This window comes from Dipodomys spectabilis, unplaced genomic scaffold (assembly GCF_019054845.1).
Source record: "Dipodomys spectabilis isolate Male_0828 unplaced genomic scaffold, ASM1905484v1 ptg000147l, whole genome shotgun sequence".
NCBI classification, from domain to species: Eukaryota; Metazoa; Chordata; class Mammalia; order Rodentia; family Heteromyidae; genus Dipodomys; species Dipodomys spectabilis.
In genome coordinates this window covers 10,326,769-10,346,962 of record NW_024870824.1, presented here as the reverse complement: position 1 = coordinate 10,346,962, position 20,194 = coordinate 10,326,769, and the positions used below count along the sequence as shown (strand labels likewise).

Sequence of the window (20,194 nt, the reverse complement as noted above, 5' to 3'; positions counted from 1 at the left end):
AAGAAAGAGGACTCGGTGGGAATATTGTGTGCTGGTCATCTATTCCACAAGTCCTTGTTGAAAGTGATCAAACACCCGGCTCCAACCTTGTTGTGATGGATTCCATGAGTCCCTGACTCAGGAAATCTCCACTGAATCAGTAGCTCTCAGCTAAACCAGGAAATTTATCCAAATGAGAAAGAGTTATGGTATTCGTCAGATTTGCTAAAGGGAAAAAAAAGCAATACCCAAGAGACAGACTCCTCTGATGTAAAATGTTCTCTCTTGTGAAAGTTTCTACTCTGTGTTCAAAGCAAAGAAGAAAGCACCAGCAGTATTAATTTGTTCACCAAGTGTTCTGCAGTGTTAACTTCTTTTGGAAAAGAGAGTAAGAGGGGGAGGGTGAGGGAGGGAGAGAGGCTGGGTCATATTGAAGCCAGAGCCAGATTTTGCTCTGAGAGCTAGTTAGGGTTGGGTTAACTTCCATGATGACTGGTGGTGCAAAGACAGGTGCAGTGTGGCTCCCACAGATAGGAAGTCTGATAAACACTGCATACGTGCCTTCTCTGGGCAAGAATGGAGAGGGGAGGAACACAGCCCCCACCTTCCTGGAGCTCCAATCATACTATCATCATCAGAAACCTCCTCTGCATGGCTCCTTTCCTCAGTGATCTAAGCCAGGAGAACATCTCAGAGGTTGCTTCATTCAAGCATCTGAAGGAAGGTAAGTGGTGTTTTTTTATTCCCATTCTACAGCTGGGTAACATGAGACGAAGTAACATGGCTTGTGAAGTTCACAGAGAGGTCAAAACACTAGAAAAAAATTATCACCAGACCGGTGTGTGCTGCAAAGTTGAAACTGAAAAGGAAGGAAACATTTTGGGGGGGTGGGGGAGTGGCTTATCTAAAAGAAATGCAATTCTCTGAGTCTCCTGGTTTCATTTCTTCTGCAAGTATAAGCTGATGTGGTAGGAAAGGGAGGTAGAGCAGCAAGTAAAATAAAACTAACACAAAGTGGAGAGGAAAGCCGGGAATTATATTTTTAAAATGTTCAATGTGTTAGGAGGCACATATCATGAAGAAAATGAAAATGGAATCAGAGAAAATAGTCATGGGAAGGGCTTTTAAGGAGGCAATATATTTAAACAGAGATCTGACTAAAGGAACTAATTGTGTAGCTATCTGGGGGACTTGGGGAGAGGAAGCAAGTAGAAAGGCACTGCAGTACATTGTAGTTCATACCCATAATACCAGTCTTTGGGAGGCTGAGATAGGAGAATCTCAAATTTGGGGCTAGCCTGGGTTCACTACAGATAATGAGACAATATCTGAAGGAAAAAGAAGAACAAAAGAGAAAGAGTGAAGGAGGAAGGAAGAGAGGGAGGAAGGAAGGGAGAGAGGGAGGGAGGGAAGGAGGAAGGGAAGAAGGAAGGAAGGAAGGAAGGAAGAAAGGAAGGAAGGAAGGAGGAAGGGAGGGAGGGAGGGAGGGAGGGAATGGGAGGGAAGGGAATGGGAGGGAAGGGAAAGGAAGACAGGAAGATGCATGCTCCGAGATAGAAGGAAGCTTGAGGAACAACCTGGAGAATAGGGCAGGAAAAGGAAAAAGATGGGGATCTGAGGTCAGCAAAGCAGCCCAGGAGGTGTGGACTTTGGCTCTGGCCCTGAGTGAGCTGGATAGCTACTAAAGGACTTAGACCTGGATTTGGATTTGGCAGGATCCCTGTGGTTTGTGGGGTAAGGATTTGGGTATGGAGAGGCAAGGTAGAAACAGGGAGGGCAGGAAGGCAGTTGTAGAAATGTAGTTACAGAGATACACAGCATCAGCACTTAATCCTGACTGTGAAGTCAACAGTTTTCCAAGGGGTTGGATATGAGAACTGAGAAAGAGAGAAATTTGCAGACCACATCATTTAGCTGATCTCAAGTCCCTCATTGCTGAAGATTTGTTATCCCAGGATACCAATGAGGGCCAAAGAAAATATCCTTGGATATTGCCTTTATCTGCTTGCATGAAATGAAATTGACATCACATGCTGCTTTTAGCAGATCTGTGCAGTTCCTATCTAAGAGATTGGGGTGAATAACATCTCTAATCCTGGGTATCTTTGCCTCACATATCTTTGCCTGACCGCTGCTGTGCTTCCCTCCCAAGGATGTGTCAAATAAAACCCTGTGAGCTAGAGACCTCACAGGCTTGGGGCCTATGAGCAACACCATCAGAACATCCAAGTTAGTGCTATGATTCATTTGTGATGCCTTTGGGGTATGTCAATAACAGATTCCAGGAAGCTCCCCTGCCCAAAGTCTCCCTCTAATTGTCTGTCATGACAAAAGAATGTACCAATTAGCCCAATCCTTTCTGTGAGTGCACTGTGGACCTCAGAATTCTCCTTCAAAACAGGAGCTAAATACAGCTACTGTCAGTCATTTGTCATTTTAGGTAAACTTACATGTCAGATGACTGTTCTGCCATTAGCTAGACTAGACCTTATGCCTGAATAGAAGAAAAGCAAGAATAAATACACTCGCAAAGTACAACGGTCAGGAGTGGCTCAGGATGCTCTGGACAGATGGAGAAGATTCCCCCCAACATACACACATACCAGGTGAGGACCATCCAAAGATAAACTACTTATGATAAAATTTGTCCCCGGTAGCTGCTGGTCACGCTGTTTCTCAAATAAAAATGAGGCTCTCAAAGGATGGCTACTAGCTGTAGAATCCAAATGTCTGAAATGAAAGCATTGAATCTGTAGAGAATCCTAGGCTTGACTGGACCATTTAGTTTCCTTTGTGTGACCGAATGCTTCCCAAACATCTCATTCTACACCAGTTTTGAGTGTTCCTGCTTCATCTCAACTTTTAAAACCTCCCCTTAGTATTTCTGCACATGTCCATGGGTACTGAAAATAACTATGCTAATTGGCCTCATCATGACAGCAATCCCTAGACTAAGGCTCCAGTGCACCCACAAAGATGGCCCTCTGGATGAGAAGTCTGTCTCCATCCCTGTTGCCTTCATGACTGCTGCCACCAACAAGTTCTGCAGGACCCACACTAGGATGCCTGCTGATGCCTACAAGCACTTCCCTGCTCAGCAGAGCAACACGCGGCATTCTGTAGTGTGCTCAGACTCAGCTGCTCTGTTGCCTGAACTCCCTCACTGGGGAGGGAGTGCATACTTCCCAAACAGGGAAGTATGCACTAGTACTCTGACATTTCTGCACATGGGCTGTGCCATTCCCATTCACACCCCCACCAAGGTTTCAACCATCCTGTTTTCCAACCATCCTGGCTGCTAACCATCACCAACTCAGAGAGTGGCATCTGTATCCAGGCCCATATAACTATGAATCAGAGCCATTGTTGTGGGCCACTCAATGAAGAATCCCTCTGTAAAATTGTATGAGCCTACAAATATTCCAAATTATTCACCCAGTACCAGTTCCCAAGACTTCGTAAAAGTTCTCAGGGTAGCTGACAAGTTTTGGTACCAGCAAAGTTTTTTTTTTTGTTCCCCCTACCATCTGCTGACATCAGCTTTTCTTGGTGGCATTGCAGCCTTCCATTTGGGAGCACCTGTTTCTCAGACAAAGATTTGCAATGCAAGGTTTCCATCTTTGCTCAAAAGGTTCCTAAGTCCTGTTGGAAATAGATACAAATAAAGGCATGTTCCTTTCTCTATTCCACAGAAGCTCTCACACCAGAGCTTCTTCCCAATCCTGGCACCTTGTTGCCTTGAGCCATGCACATCCCATCCCTGAAAGAAACCAAACAGAACATCCCATGAAACCATGAAGAGATCAAAACATTCTCCTCCCTACATCTCTATGTCAGCAACACCGATACATGATTTATATTTAACTGATATTGATGGCTAACTAGAAGTTGTTAAGTGGGATTCCAAACTTCTTTCTTCATTGGGTGACCATGGCTCACATCTGTAGTCCTATTTGGGAGGCGAAGATTGGGAGTTCAAGGCCCAATCAAGCGGAAAAGTTCTCAAGACCCTTCCTCTATCAGCAACTGAGTCTTGCCAGGCCTCTGTTAACCTAGCTATGAAAGGAAGCCTAAAATAGATCAAAATCTAGACATGTGCCAAGAAGCAAGAGACTATCTCAAAAATAACCAGTACAAAAAAAGAACTGGCTCAGTGATAAAGTGACTAGCTACCAAGAATGAGGCCTGGAGTTCAAACCCCAGTACTACACACTCCAAAAAATTTAAAAAAATAAAATAAAAAATTAGGAAAAATGTTTTCCTATCTTGTCTGTGAAGGCTCCACATGCCCAGAGAGAATGGGTTGGGCCCTGGCTGAAGATCAGGTTGTGTCTTCCCTTAAAACAACATGTGTCTTAGTCTGTGTGGTCTGCTATAACAAACTTCCATAGATTGGAGGCTTATACAATACCTATTCTGAAGACTAGGGATTCTAAGACAAGAAACTAGCAAATTCTGTTTCTGGTTGTAGCCACTATCTTCTCACTGTGTGCTCATGTGGCAAGGGGTAAGAGAAAACTCTGGAGTCTCTTCGAAAGGTGTGAACTCCATTCAAGAGGGCCCTAGTTTTATGCCCTTATCATCTCCCCAAGACCCTTCTTCCTTATACCATGCCATGGGAGTTAGGATTGCAGCCTATGAATCTGGTGGTAGACACATTCAGTCTATAACAATATGTAGTGTGAATGTTTTCTCTTCATAAAGATAATATAATATTGAGGTCAAGCAATGTGGCTTACTGGTAGAGTGCTTGTCTAACATGCATGAGGCCATGGGTTCAACTCCTTGGTACCACATAAATACAAAAAATAAGGGGCTGAGAATGTGCCTTAGTGGTAGAGTGCTTACTTTGCATGCATGAAGCCCTGGGTTTGATTCCTCAATAGTCCATAAATAGAAAAAGCCAGAAGTAGCACTGTGGCTCAGATGGTAGAGTACTAGCCTTGAGCAAAAGAAGCTCAAAGAGAGTGCCCAGGCCCTGAGCACCAGGACTGGCAAAAAATAAATTAATTAAAATTATTTTTTAAAAAATAATACAAGCCGGGCGCTGGTGGCTCACGCCTGTAATCCTAGCTACTCAGGAGGCTGAGATCTGAGGATTACGGTTCAAAGCCAGCCCAGGCAGGAAAGACCGTAAGACTCCTATCTCCAATAAACCACTAGAAAACCGGAAGTGGCGCTGTAGCTCAAGTGGTAGAGCGCTTGCCTTGAGCTGAAGAGCTGAGGGACAGCGCCCAGGCCCAGAGTTCAAGCCCCACAACCGACAAAAACAAAAAACAAACAAAAATAATACAATAGTAGGGGCTGGGAAGGTGGCTCAGTGGTAGAGCGCTTGCCTTGCATGCCAGAGGCCCTGGGTTCGATTCCTCAGCACCACATAAGAAAAAAGATAAACGCCGGAAGTGGTGCTGTGGCTCAAGTGGTAGAGCGCTAGCCTTGAGCTGAAGAGCTGAGGGACAGTGCCCAGGACCAGAGTTCAGGCCCCACAACCAGACCAAAATAATAATAATAATAATACAATAGTGAAACAAGAAGGGGTGCTTAAGACCAGGACAAGTTTGGACAATAAAGCAAGGCTCCTTTTTTCTCTCTCTCTCTCTTTAAATAACTTCTTTTAAAATTTATTGTAAACATGATGAACAGGGGGTTACAGTTACAAAAATAAGGTAATGAGTATATTTCTTCTTAAACACTGTTACTCCCACCCTCATTTTCTCCCCTTTCCTCCCCTACTCCCCTCCCCACCAAGTTGTAAAGTTCATTTCCAACATCACGTCTAGTATCATTGTTGCTTTAGTTCATCCTTTGTCTTACTGTTTCTGTAATTCCCTTTCCCTTCCACAAGTCAGATAAGCTTACATACAAAACAAAGAGTACAGAAAACTAAAACAGAAAGTTAAACATAGAAAGAACTGCATACAGGACATAATAAGAAACTCTTGTTTCCAATTCTTGGAATTTATTTTGATAAGCTTCATTATATATGGTCCTACGCACTTAGCGATTAGGCTATTGTGATCCCTTGCTAAGAATATCATAGACATATTCTAGTTATTACAAATGAGGGAAACCATGAAACCTATATTTCTTTGGGCCTGGCTTGATTCACTTAATTTAATTTTTTCCAGGTCTTTGGATTTCCTTACAAAGAGGGCAGTGTCATTCTTTCTGATGTAGTATAGAACTCCATTGTGCATATATACCACATCTTCTTGGTCCACTCATCCACTGAGGAGTATATGGGTTGGTTCCATGTCTTAGCTATGGTAAATATTGCTGCAACAAATATGATTGTGCAGGTAGCTTTTGTATGGCCTTGTTTGTGGTCATTTGAGTAATTGCCCAAAAGTGGAACTGGTGGGTCATAGGGGAGCTCTATGTCTTTCCAGAGTGGCTGAACAAGTTTACATTCCCACCAACAGTGCAGTAAGGTTCCCTTTTGGCCACATCCCCTCCAGCATCTGCTGTTATTAGAGTTTGTGATAATGGCCATTCTAACTGAGGTAAGATAGAATCTCAATGTTTTTATTTGCATTTCTTTTATGGCCATAGATGTTGAGCATTTCTTCATGCGTTTATTGTCCATTCTTATTTCTTCTTCAGAGAAGTTCTAAGTCTTTAGCCCACTTGTCAGTGGGGTGGTTATTTCTTCAAGGATTTGTTTTAGGGGGCTTTAATATTTTGAGCTCTAAGTATATTTTAGATATGAAGCCCTTATCTGTTGTATGGCCAGTGAAGATCTTCTCCCAACACTACTACTCTTGCTAGTTATGTCTTTTGCCATGCAGAAGCTCTGCAGTTTAATCCAATCCTATTTTCCAACCTTTCTTTGATTGTGTTTCTGGGTTTTTATTAAGAAAGTTCCAGCCTGTGCCAAGGAGCCCTAGTATTTCCTGTAATGTTTTCAGAGTATCTGCTTTTACCTTGAGGTCTTTGATCCATTTGGAACTGATTCTGGTACAAGGTCTGAATCTGAGTTCTTTTATCTAAGATCAGAGATTAATACCTTTTATTTATTCAATAAGTGTGGCATACAGATACTAAAAGACATACATCATAGTGGAAGTTTATTCAATTCAAAATAACCCAAAACAGAAAGCAAACATTGGATGGATCTTGTTTTTTGAGCCAATCTGCTATTCTTCTTCTTTTCATTGGAGAATTGAGTCCATTAGTGCTTAGGGTTATTATAAGAGAAATGTGTCATGTTTCCTAATATTTTCTTGATTTTTTAGTATTTTGTTTCTTTTCCTGTGTTTACTGTTGATCTAGTAATTTTTGTCTGATGTGTCTCTTTGATTTCAACTGTTTTTTTCAGATTGTATTCCTCCCCTTAGAATTCTTTGTAATGCTGGTTTCGTGATCATGCATTCCTCTAATTTTTGTTTGTCATGGAAGGTTTTGGTTTTACCATCTAATGCAAATGATAACTTCACTGGGTAGATCAATCTGGGTTGGCAATTGTTGATCTTCAATGCTCAAAGCTCTCATTGCATTGAAGGTCTGTGTGAAGTGGTCTGCAGGGATTCTGATTTTCTTTTCATTGTAATACAGCTTCTTCTTTAATTTTGTGGCATGTAAAATCATTTCTTTGCTATTCACATCTAATGTTTTTAGTATGATGTATCTAGGAGTGTTTCTTTTTGGATCCAGACTACTGTGGGTTCTATATTCTTCTGTTAAAAGCAGGTGATATTTTCTCTCCTAAGTGAGGAAGTTCTCAGCTATTATTATACTGAAAAGATTTTCAGTGCCTTTACTATTCTTCCCCCTTGTTGATCCCAATTATGCGTAGATTTGATTTCTTACCTGAGACTGTCCATTCCTGAGCTTCTCTTTGGTAGGTTGTGAGCATTTTTTCTATACTTTTGATTTTTTTGTTCTAGCTCCTCTCTTTTATCCTTGTCTTCTGACATTTTATTTTCCATTTCACTTATTCTGTTACGTATGGATTCCCCTGTAGTTCGCATTGTGGAAATTGAACTTTTTGTGGTTCTGAAATCAGTTCTCATGTCTATTTCATCATTTAACGTGGTAGATAGTGTGTCTATTTTTCTCTCTGAATCTTTCTGGAAGTCTTGGATTTTTTTGTGTGATTTCTTCTTTGTGCTTTTTGAAGTTGTTCTGGCATTTCCTCTTTTATTTTGTTGAGCAATCCTGTCACTTCTTAATGGTTCTTTTGTCTTCCATCTCTGCTTCATTCTCACTGGAGTCCTTCCCAAGATTGTTATTGGCTATTGGATTTGGTTTGTTGTCTTGATTGGTCATGAATCTTGTAATCATTTGTTGTGATTTAGGTGTTTGCATTCAGAGATTGTTAGGGCCGTGGTCCCAGCTTGGCCTGTTTGCTGCTGACAAGTGGCAGCCCACACTTGGCTTGGATTAGTTCACACTGGATAGGCTAGCCCACAATGGGTCCCTGGGCCAGCAAATGTCTGTGCACAGGCTTAGTCCCAAGCTAGTTGGAGGGTGCTTGGGCAGGTCTGCAGCAGGGATTAGAAATGTTAGATTCAGGTCTCTGAGATGGATGTGCACTGGGCCCTTCCTGCTGCCGAACTGCTAGGCTGCTCCTGATGCCAGACTACTCCCACCACTAGGCTGCTCCCATCACTTGAACGCCTGGTCACTCCTACCACTGGGCCTCTCCTGCACCTTGGCCACTGAGCCACTCTTGCTGTCAGGTCACTTCTGCTGCTGGGCTGCTCCTGCCTCTCAGTTGCATGGCATTCTCACAGTTCTGGCCCATTGGTAGTACACATAATTGAGATTGACAAGAAGGAAGAATTTAATAGCAAAGGCATCGAAAATCTTTTCAGTAAAATAATAGCTGAGAACTTCCTCACTCTTAGGAGAGAAAATATCACCTGCTTTTACAGAAGCATATAGAACCCCCAATAGACTGGATCCAAGAAGAAACACTTCTAGGCACATCATAGTAAAACCATTAGATGTGAATAGCAAGGAAATGATTTTAAATGCCACAAAACTAAAGAAGGAGCTATATTACAATGAAACGAAAATCAGAATCCCTGCAGACCACTCCACACAGACCTTCAATGCAACGAGAGCGTGGAGCATTGAAAATCAACAATTGCCAACCCAGATTGATCTACCCAGTGAAGTTATCATTTACATTAGATGGTAAAACCAAAACCTTCCATGACAAACAAAAATTAGAGGAATGCATGATCATGAAACCAGCATTACAAAGAATTCTAAGGGGAGGAATACAATCTGAAAAAAATCAAAGACACATCAGACAAAAATTACCAGATGATCAATTTAGTAAATACAGGAAGAGAAAAGAAACAAAATGCAAGAAATCAAGAAAATGGACAGGTGCTGGTGGCTCACTCCTAGCTACTCAGGAGGCTGAGATCTGGTATCACTTTTTGTTTTTGTTTTTGATTTTTGCTGGCCATGGGTCCTGAACTCAGGGCCTGAGTGATGTCCCTCAGCTCTCAGCTCAAGGCTAGCACTCTACCACTTGAGCCATAGTGCCACTTCCGGCTTTTTCTGCTTATGTAGTGCTGAGGAATCGAACCCAGGGCCTCATGCAGGCAAGGCAAGCACTCTACCACTGAGCTACCTTCCCAGCCCCATGGTATCACTGTTTGAAGCCAGCCCAGGCAGAAAAGTCCCAGTGAGATTTATCTCCAATTACCACTCAAAAACCAGAGGTGACACTGTGGCTCAAGTGGTAGAGTGCTAGCCTTGAGCACAAAGAAGCTCAGGGACAGCGCCATCCAATGTTTTCAATCTGTTTTGGGTTATTTTGAATTTAATAAAGCTTCCACTAATTAAGATATATGTCTTTTAATATAGTACCTGTATGCCACATTTATTGAATAAATAAAAGGTATTAATCTCTGATCTTAGATAAAAGAATTCAGATTCAGATATTTGCCCAAAATAACATACCCTTAAATATAAAGAATCATCAAGAATACCATATAACTAACATAACAGAAAACTCCCCTATTGCAAAAAGGAAGAAGAGGAAGAGGAAGCGTGGAAGGAAGGAGGAGGAGGAAGAGAAAGGAGGAGAAGGAAAGGAGAAGAAGCGGGGGAAGGAGGAGGAGGAGGCAATGGTAGCAGTTGCACAGTTCCAAGCCTAGGGTCTTTCCTTCCTCCATCACCCCGCAAAATAAACTCCCACGGTCCTGGGTTGTTGTGGGTTGTTGTTGGCTAGTGGAACTGGTTTGTTTGCTCGTGAGTCTTGGAGTCTTTTCCTGTGATCTAGGCATTTGGATTCAGAGATTATCAGGGCCGTGGTCCCAGCTTGGCCTGTTTGCTCCTGACAAGTGGCAGCCGTCGCTTGGCTTGGAGTCGTTCACACTGGGTAGGGTAGCCCACACTAGGTCCCCGGCCAGCAAACAAGTGCTCAGTCCCCAGCTAGTTGGAGGAAGCAGCGTCAGAATGCTGCTGTCCCCCGGTGGGTCCTAGAGGCCAAGGCAGCTGCTGGGCCGCTTGTGCACTGCTGGAGTGGGATGGAAGACAGGGGAGAGATTTTCAGTCCTTAGGGGTAAAAGGAGTTTTTGTTGTATTTAGTTCCCGTGAGGCTCTGCTTATTTATATGTTTGTTGTTGTCGATCTTTTGGGGGAGAAGTGCATGTTAGGAACCCAAATCTCTGTTTGGATAGCGAGAGCCGCAGCCATTCCCTAGTGTCTGGCCTCCATCTTGCTTCCTCCATGGGAGGTTTACCACTTCCTTAGATCTACTTTAATTGCCTTTTTCAGGTTTTTAAAGTTTTCGTTATGTGGTCCTTCACTTCTTTGATTAATTCCTACCTTTTTTTTTTTTTTTTTTTTTTTGAGGCTGTTACGAAAGGATTTGTTTTGCTAATTTCAGTCTCATTCTTCTCATTGCTGCCATACAGGGAAGCTGTTGATTTTTGTGGATTAATTTTATACCCTGCTACTTTGCTAAAGTTTTGGATCAGCTCAAGTAACTTGTGAGTGTAGTCCATGGCAGGGGTTTAAATACAGCATCCTGTCATCTGCAAAGAGAGAGAGTTTTACTTCTTCTTGCCCTATTTGGGTCGCTTTTATGTTTGCCTCTTGTCTTATTGCTCTAGCTAGGAATGCTAATACTATATTGAAGAGGAGTGGAGAGAGTGGACATCCTTGTCTCATTCCTGATTTTAGAGGAAATGGTTTTATCTTTTCACTATTAAGTATAATGCAAGCTGTAGGTTTGTCATATACAGCCTTTATTATATTGAGGAATGTTCCATGGATTCCTAGTTTCTCCAGAGCTTTCATCATAAAAGAGTTTTGGATCTTGTCAAATGCAAAGCAAGGCTCTTGAGAGAGATCTTTGTTGGAGAGAATAGGACAGTACAGAAAAATATGTAAGGGAGAATAATAGTCCAACATAACCCTACTTTCCAGAGAACCATGTTTAACATTTTAATGGGTGTCTTATAAATTTATTTAGGGGGCTGGGAAGGTGGCTCAGTGGTAGAGCACTTGCCTTGCATGCCAAAGGCCCTGGGTTCGATTCCTCAGCACCACATAAAGCAAAAAGAAAAAAGCTGGAAGTGGTGCTGTGGCTCAAGTGGTAGAGTGCTAGCCTTGAGCTGAAGAGCTGAGGGACAGCGCCCAGGCCCAGAGTTCAGGCCCCACGACCGGACTCAAAAAAAAAAATATTATTTAGTATGAATTAACATGGTACAGAAAACTAAGTCTAATATAAAAGCATGAAATGTATAGGCCAAAAAATGATTTAATATTATTATGCATATGTGTGCATGTGTATATATATATACATTATCTTATATTGACATATATGTGTGTATAGACATATTTTGATGATATACAATATATACACATATATGTGTATAAATATTTATATAAACACATGCACACATATACATAAATATTTTATATATGCACACATATGTATTTTGTGGTTTGCATTTCCCCACAGATCATTAGAAAAATTAAGGTATTGATGGCAGTATTACATTTTATGTATACAATATAATTAACAACTGCCCTTTTGGTTGACAGTAAGGTTGTCTCCAGGTTTTATTACTTTTTATCTTACTTTCATTTCCTTAGAACACTTTCTTAGGAGTATTATTTCACACATACATGCATCCAAATGCTATCTTTCCAGATACTATATCATGGTTTGGTATTCATCTTGTTCTAAAATTATGACTGTACTAACTCACAGTGATTTGTATGTCATTCGATTTTAGCCTTAATTTGTAATGCCAAGAATCAGAAAGCCATTTCCTAATGTTCTTCTGCCTTCAAAAAGGATACATAACCTTGCCAAATCACTTCACCATTTTATGCCTCAGTTTACCTAGAAAACAGAATACTTTCCCCTATCTTATAAACTGTAAATTTCTACAAAAGGAATAAGTAGTAGTTTAAGTGTATGATGGGGCTATGTAGTTAAAATGAATTAATTGGGATTTTAGTATCAGCTTGCTTTTAATCTTGGACCTATCATTTATTACTCATTATTGTGTTTCTTGGGCAAGTTACTTCATTTCTCTTTTTCTTAGTTTTCCCATCTATATCATGGATGACAAAAGCACATACCTCAGGGGAGGATTAGATAAGGTCTTGTTACATGTAAATAGCATGTGTGTGATTATAATTATCCCTAGTTTTTATTAGTAAGTAGTGAACTTGGAAGTTATTGGCTTTCTACTAGATGTTCTTAAAGGCTAGATGCAGGAGTGTGTCTCTGTCATTTAATCACAATACCAGAGCTGGATATGATGAAGTATGCCTGCAATCCCAGTTACTTGAGAAGTGGAAGAAGGAGGATCATGATCTGAGGCTAGTGTGGAGAAACTTAGTGCAAGACCCTATCTGAGAAACAAACTAAAAGCAAAAGAGCTGGGGATATAACTCAAATGACCAAACAAACTTGCAGCCCTAAATTCAATCTTCAGTAACACCAATGTTTTTAAAAGCCATATAGAACCAGACATGGTAGTACATGTCTGGTAGTACATTGTGAGTTGAGGCCAGACTGAAGCTACACATCAAGGCCTTGTCTCAGAAGTGACAAAGTAACTTCAAATTAGTAAAGTCAGTGTTTTTCTAGGTATGTTCTCTAAAGTCCTAAATCTTGCAAGCGTGTGCTCAAAGAATTCCGATGGGCACAGGATGGTAGTTATACTGGTGAAGGGCATTGTGGGTTTCAAGGTCTGAATACATACAGGTTGCTTTTGTGGCAGAAGATTTAGTTGGTGAATTTAGTTGGTGAATTCCTTCTTCTTGGACCCATAAGCACATCTCATTTCCCAGGCTGGTATGGTGAAGGGTTACCATATTCTTACATTATGTATCATAAACAATCTGTTTCCCTGCTCCAACTCTGCCATTGCAGCATGAAAGCAGCCAAATGCATGTGCTTTATTCCAATAAAATTTTACAAAACTTGGCTGTAGTTTACCAACCCTTGAACAAGAGGAGAGTAAGCCAAGGGAGAGTTGTGTAACATCACTTAGAAAGAAGGTAGCTGGGAGGCAGGGATCTTGGGGAGGCTGGCACAAAGTTTGGCTTTTTGTCCTAAGAGCAGGAGAGAAGTCTTGGAAGCCCTTTTGAGAGGGGAGTGACCTGATACAGAGGTGCTCAGGCCTCAGGAGATCATCCCACAGCCCTCACTTGCCATGCAAACTTCAGATTCCACCTATCCCCTCCTCTGTGGAGTCTCCTCCTAAGGAAGCTCAAAGCAAGCTCCAGACTGCCAATGGCATCATCATGGAATGACCAGTGTGTAGACCTTAAGCAGATTCACAAGGTAGTATTTGTAACTATGGTGAACTTGCCAAGGCTGGGGCAAGTTGTCACCCAAGTCCCCACCATGCCACACTTACTTTACCATGTGCACAGGACTAAAAGCCCAAGTTGGTCAATATCCATGTAAAGTACAATTGCCACATGTGGAGTGGCCCACTCACAAACACACCTTCAGTGGAACTGCTAGCAGTAACAGCAATCATAGTGATTAGTAATGGTTACCAATGACATTGTATCAAGTGTCGTGCAAAGTGTTTTTATATGATTGCCTCATTGAATCCTCACAATAAGTCTGTTGAGTAGGAACTGTGGATCAGTCCCTTTCACAGATTAAGTGAGAGGTTATGCAACTTGTCAGATAACAAAACTAGTAAGTGGTAGAGATGAGAATTGAACCCATATGGGGTGAACCACAGCCTGGCACTAAACCACTGAAGCCTAGTATCTCACAGAAAGCAAAAACAGTTCAAGAGGTAACTAAAGAGCATTGCAGCAGACAGGAAACCAGGTGAATTGATTTATGATGTCATCAGGACCTTGCAAGCAGGTGTCCAGCTCCTGAAGTCCTTTGGTTATCACAGTAACGGCCTCCATACTGCCATAGCCTTCTCCCTAGGAGAACAATCCCCCAAATCCAGTAATCTTCTGGCTGGTTCTGGAAAAGGCACTGCCACATTTGCTTTGCCAACTCTCTTTTCCGTCTTCTCAGTTATTTATTTATTTTTGCCATTCTGCCCACGAAGATTTCATCTATTTCATGTGAACTTCATAAATGCTGAGGGTAACTTCCTCCATCCAACCCTACTAGCAGACTTAATATGGTAATCACTCCCACATACTAAGACTTCAGAGGGCTTCTGAACATTTATTGATATCTCCACTGTAAAAGAGTAAACCCTATGTGGAATGAAATGGCCAAGAAGAACATAGTCACACAAAATAATAAAAATTCCAACTTCTTCTTTGCAGAGTCAAATATCAGAAATCAAGGACCAGAAATCAAGCTTGCTAAAATGTTGGAGGCAAAGGTCTTGTTTTTGAACTATTCTGGAGGGAGCAGAAATGAAGACAAAGATCTGCTTTCATGAACAAGACTAATTCCAAACGGTATATAGATTATATTCCAATGAGCAAAGCCTGTTTCCTCTAACATGGATACTTTTCCCATGACATAAGCAAAGTCATGTGGATCTAAGGATAAGAGAACAGGTAGTGTTGATGGCCCTTCACAAGGAAACATGCTGAGAGGTGGCACTATTTCACCAGAGCATTAAGGTTACCAACAGATGAACAGCTGTTCAGTGCACATGAGAATGTGGATGTCTCAGAATGACTAATCTGAACCTGTAAGGCAAGAGTTGACCAACCAATTATTGTACCATATAGTTCTAATAAAAACAGTTTCACAGTGATGGCATGAAGAGCAGGTGAATTTGCATGTGGGAGTTTAGAAATTAGTCAAAGGATCCTTAACAACTAAGGTCGAAACTAAGGTCGAAAAGTTGGCCTTCTTTTGGCCTCTGCTTACTTTTGATCATAATCTGTATAAACTCTAACTTCTACACTTGTTTTTGTAAAGAAAATATGAATAGCACAACTCTGGTATTATCTTGGCTGATTGGGATAAAAGTATTGGTCAAAAGAAAACAAAAAGCATATGTTGGTTTTCAATGTTTTTTTCTTTATTATTATAGTTAATTAATGGATATGAAATAAAACTTATCAAAAAAGTATATTAAGTGAAGTAAGCCAGGCCAAAAGAAACATAAGTCCCATGGTTTCCCTTATTTGCAATATCTAGTGTATGTCCGAGTCAAGCAGAAAAGGTCAGAAAAGGTGATGTTAGGGAAATGAACCCTAAGATATGTATGCAAATGTTTTTGTTTCTTTCATGCGATTGTTTCTAACACATTTATAAGATTATTTCTTTGTTGCTTTGTATGTCCCTCCCCCACAGTATAACCCCTGCTTTCAATGTATTTGATGTCAGTATAATTTATGGAGGGGAAGGGGAAAAACAAATCATTTAAATAGGGATACAGGTGGATCCATTGCTGGGGTGGGGAGGATGGGAAGGGATAGGAAGGGGAAACAAAGGAGGAGGCTACAATGCTTGATAAGAAATGTACTCATGATCTTGCCCATGTAATTGTAACTCCTCTGTACAGTATTTTCACAATAAAAAAATAAAATAAAATAAAAAGTTCAATTCAGTGGTCTTTAGCACATTTTTAATTCTGTACAACTATCCCCAATATTTCACTCCAGAGCATATCCATCATTTCTAACAGACTCTGTATTTAGTTAAAGTCACTCCCATCTCCCTCTTAGATGCCTTAGCCACCATTAATCAATTTTCTGTCTCTATGGATTTGCCTGCTCCATAAATTTCAAAACACAAAATCATGCAATATGTGGCCTTGCCTGGCATGCCTTAGTAAAGGTTTCTCTATTTTGTAGAATGCAGAAATCAGCACTCCATTCCTTTCTGTAGCTAAAGAACATTCCATTGAGCTGATCTACCACATTCAGCACCTGATGGATAACTACTTTGAGTAATGTTGTTAAGAACATTCATGTGCAAGACTTCGGACAGAAATATATAGTTTCTTCTAGGGAAGATTCCTAGGAATTGAATTGTTTGGTCTTGCAATAACTTTATGTTTAACATTTTAGAGAAAACATCTAAACTGTTTCTCATAGGGCTGAAACATTTTAGAATCCCATCATCTATATATAAGAGTTTCATATCTTTCACCAACACTATTTTCCAGTTTATAAAAAAATATATAGCTGGGCAGGGGTGGCTCATGCCTATAATCCTAGTTACTCAGGAGGCTGAGAGCTGAGGATTGTGGTTAGCCAGCCTGAGCAGTAAAGTTTCTTGTGAGACTCTTATCACCAATTACCCAACAGAAAACTGGAAGTGGAGCTGTGGCTCAAAGTTGTAGTACACTAGCCTTGAGCAAAAGAGTTCAGGGACATTGACTAGGCCCTAAATTCAAGCCCCACAATTGCAAAAGAAAGAAAGGAAGAAAGAAAGAAAGAAAGGAAGAAAGGAAGGAAGAAAGAAAGAAAGAAAGAAAAAAAGAAAGAAAGAAAGAAAGAAAAAAAGGAAGGAAGGAAGAAAGAAAAGATAGATAGATAGATATAGTGGGTATGAATTGATATCTCTTGGTGTGTTTGTAGTCATTTTCCTAATGACTAAAAAGGTTGAATATCTTTCATGTGTTCATTGGTTATTTGTATGATATCTTCAGAGAACTTGATGCAAATCATTTTCCCTTTGATTTTTTGTTGTTATTATTTTGGTTTTTTAATGAAAAATAGCTTTTTTATTTTTAGTAGTATCAGTTCTTTGTGTTTGGATCTAGACCTTTACCAGATACATGATATGCAAATATGTCTTCCATTCTGTGGGTCAACTTGTCATTTTCTTCATAACATCCTTTGCGGTAGGAAAGTTTTTAATTTTGATGAAGTTCAATTTGATGGTTTTCTCCTTTGTTACTTGTACCTTCGGTAATATATCTAATGAACTCTTGTGGAATCCAAGGTCATGGAGATTCACACATATTTTCATCTAACAGTCTTATGCTTTTAGCTTTTATATTTAAGTCTATCACCTATTTTGAGTTATTTGTTTGTGGATGGTGGACATGGGGCTTGAATTCAGTGCCTGGGCACTGTCCTTGAGCTCCCTGAGCTCTCTTTTTTCAAGGATAACACTCTACTACTTTGAGCCATAGCACCACTTCAGTTTTCTAATGGTTAATTGGTAATAAGAGTCTCATGGACTTTCCTGCTGGAGGTGCCTTTGAACCACAGTCCTTGACCTCAGTCTCCTCAGTAGCTAGGATTATTGGTATGAGCCATGAGCACCCCGCTTTTGAGTTATTTTTTATGTTCTTTTACATGTAGATATCCAATTGACTCCCATTTATTGAATAGTCATGGTACATCTGTCTTAAAAATAATTAAGTTGAGCCAAGACATGGATTTCTTACTCTCAACTCTGCTCCATTATCTTATTGCCAATCCTTATGTCAATACCACATTGTCTTGATTACTGTAGCTTTCTAGTAAGTTTTGAAGTTGACAAGTGAGAATACTTAAACTTTGCTCCTTTTAAATGATCATTTTGCTGTGTTAATATTTTTTGTGCAAGTCAGACTTTTCATCATGGAGACAAACACACAAACAGCACAAGGAAAGGAAGAAAGATTTATTTTGAATCACAGTTCCAATAGTCAGTCTCTGCTTAAACAAATTCCCAGATGATTTGATTGGCAGCTCAGATAGGAGTCAGTGCAATAACAGATGGCCCAGTAAAATACCGTGGAAGGTCATGGAAAGTCATGGTGTTTCACTGGGGCATCTGTTAAAGCACTTTCAAAGCCAAAAAGACCTTGGGGAGATGTCATGCATAGAAAGAAAATCCAGAGAGAATGAGCGAAAAGTGGGTACTAGTAAAGATGGGAGTAGAAATACTGGAGATGTCACTACACTAACAAAGAAGCAGGAGTAAACTAGGTGCTGGTGATTCACACCTTTAATCCTGGCTACTTATGAGGCTGAAAATTGGGAGTGGAGGACTATGGTTAGAGGGTAGGACAGTCAGAAAAGTTTGCAAGACCTTATCTCAATCTGTGTCTGGGCATGGTGGCACATAACTGTTATCCTAGCTTTGTGAGAGGCTGAGATCAGGAGGATCTCAGCTGCAGGCCAGCCTGGGCAGAAAAAGCCAAAAGACTCCATTTCCACAGAAGCAGGTGGATGTGTTGGCATCGGACATCCCAGCCATAATAGGAAGCTTCAAGTAAGTGGATCAGAATCTAGGTGTATTTCTATACAGGAAGTAAGACTGTATCTCAAAAATAACTAGTGCAAAGGGAGCTGGCGATGTAGCTTAGTGGTATAACACCTGCCTCACAAGCACAAGGCCCTGAGTTCAAACCCCAATAGAGAGAGGAAGGAAGGGAGAGGGAGGAGGCATGACTGACAAAGCAGTGAATATGGCTTCAGCCACTCCCTATCTTGGCCCTGACTGACCCCAGCTGTGACCCTGAGCCATATCCTTAGGTATGGTCAGTATCATACCTAAGGCCTACATCACAGTGTCCCATGGGCAAGTGAATGAATCATAAAAACAAAGAATGAATAGTAGGAGAGACAGCTAGCATTTGTCTACCTCTATCACGTGTCAGAGCCATTCTACTCAGAGCTTTGCACGTGGGAACACATGTGAGGATTCAGTCCTTACCACAAGGTAGACATTATTTTCTTTCCCCCATTTTACAGGTAAGAAATCTGGGGCACACATAGATTAAGCTTATCAAGGTCACATAGTGACCAAGTGGCGGAACCAGATTCAAATTCTGGCAGTCCTGCCTTAGATCCCATCTCTTAACTATGTTTGTTTCTAGAACAAAGAAAATGAATGTAAGCTGAGACCTATTAATGCTACACTTTAGAACAACGACTTGCAGCAAATTCTCATTTGAGACAACACAGACCTTTCTGAACTGCCTTATTAGTCCATCACTGGTGGAGGTGTAGAAAGGACAAGGGAAAAATCCCAGCACGCTGGCTTCCTTCCAGATTCTATGGGTATACAATTGAGTGGCCAATGCTCTGTACCCCTGTGATGCTAAAAAACAAGCCAAGGCCACCACCAATGGCCACACTAGGGATGAGTGTCTTTTTGGAATAAATATCATTAAAATCATCATCTATCTGTGGATGTAGCTCAGCAGCAGAGCATATGCTTAGTATATGCTAGGTCCTAGGTTCATCTCTCAGTACCACAAGAAAAAAAAACCCATCATCTAAAGAAGGAATTCATCCCTAGTTATCCTTGAAGGAGATAATAAGAAAAGTCTGCATGACTCTGCCAGAACTCTGGAGGCTGTCATTGTTAAAGGAGATATTAAAACATGGTCTGAATGATACATTTGTGCATGTTAGGAAACTGAGTTCATGAGGGTATTAGAATAAAGAAAGAGCAGAAAGTGAATTCAACAGACCAGATCAATTTTTATGGATAGTTGATCTGAGGAAACTCCGGAGATAAGAGGTATAATGGGAGCTGGGGGTGGGGGAGGGGAGGACTTACATAGAGTCCTAGGTAGGGGCAGAGTAGAAGGTAGCTGGAGAGTTGCAAGGAGTTTCAGTACTTGCCTCAGAGTTGCTGGTAATGCCTGAAATGGTCTGGTCATAGTCCAGGAGCCTATTATATATAGCCTATTGTACGGGACAGGTGTAGCCTGCATGGAGGAATTCAGGTGCCTGACATCTGACGGGGTGGGGGTCAAGGAGTGGGATTTCATATTTTGATTAAAAGTCCTGGCAGGAGAGCCGGGCTCCAGTGGCTCATGCTTATAATCCTAGCTACTCAGGAGGCTGAGATCTGAGGATCACAGTTCAAAGCCAGCCCAGGCAG

General features: G+C 41.0%; 1 protein-coding gene across 1 annotated transcript in view; it reads left to right on the top strand.

Annotated features, from left to right (window-relative positions):
- The first annotated feature begins 534 nt into the window (after nt 1–534).
- Nucleotides 535–20,194, top strand: part of Nr3c1 (nuclear receptor subfamily 3 group C member 1) — a 147,838-nt gene continuing 128,178 nt past the window's right edge. The window contains exon 1 of the mRNA XM_042691923.1: nt 535–703. The gene's annotated coding sequence lies outside the window, so the exon portion shown is untranslated. The remainder of the gene's footprint in view (nt 704–20,194) is intronic.